A 1,104-nucleotide genomic window follows, 5' to 3' on the forward strand; every position below is an offset into this window, starting at 1 on the left:
TTTGTTCTGCTGTGCGTGGGGTCGCTATGAGTTGGTTCCGACTCGATGGCACCTGACAACAACAACAACATGCAATACTAGGAGTCCTGGGATGGTATTGTGTGATAAAGTACTGGATCACAAGGCCAGTTTGAACCACAAGGTCGATGGTTCAAATTCACCAGGCTTTCCTTGAAAACCCTATATGGGGTTTCTATGAGTTGGAACTGACTCAATAGCACTTAACATCAACAGTAAAATACTGTTAGAAGTTTTTATTTCTACTTATCAAATTTTCTTTTCTACTTATCGAAAAGCATTTGGTCTCTCAGTCATATTGAAAATATAATGTCTGGAAGAACAAAAATGAAGGATGGAACAGCATGTTCCTTAACTCTACAAGTGTAATATTTCCCTTCAGTTCTGTGATGGGAAATGATAGTAGTTCCTTCAACCACTAATAAGAAACTATGGTCATGGAATTACCACAGTTGGTGCCCTGTGCAAACATTCTGTGCTATCCACCAAGAGATAGCTGAGTTTCTCAGGAAACTGACAGCAACATGTCATTTTCTGGAAAATTGAAAGTTGTAACATTTCCCAATTCTGTTTTCTCATCAGAAATTATCACAGGGTGTCATTTCTTGATTAATTTAGTCTCCATCTCTTACACACCTACTGTGGTGACTTGCGTGTTGCTGTGATTCTAGAAGCTATGCCACCAATATTTTCTTTCACCAGCAGGGTCACTCATGGTAGGCAGGTTTCAGATGAGCTTCCAGACTAACACAAACTAGGAGGAAGGAGAAGAAGACTACTTCTGAATGTTTAGCCACTGAAAAGCTTATAAACAGCAGTGGAACACTGTCACATAGCACCAGACTATTGAATAGTGACACATGATGAACACCACCAAGATATTGTCACCTATAGTGCCAGAATATGAGCCCTCAGGTTGGAAAGCACTCAAAATGCACCTGAGGAAGAGCTGCCTCCTCAAGTTAAGGTTGACTGTACTTACACAAATAGAGTATAGCTTTTGTAGCCTTCATTTGCTGATGGAGCACAACTTAAAATGAGGAGAAACAGCTGAAAACATTCATTAAATATAGAAACATGGAATGT

The sequence above is a fragment of the Chrysochloris asiatica genome, unplaced genomic scaffold (assembly GCF_000296735.1).
Source record: "Chrysochloris asiatica unplaced genomic scaffold, ChrAsi1.0 scaffold00275, whole genome shotgun sequence".
NCBI classification, from domain to species: domain Eukaryota; kingdom Metazoa; phylum Chordata; class Mammalia; order Afrosoricida; family Chrysochloridae; genus Chrysochloris; species Chrysochloris asiatica.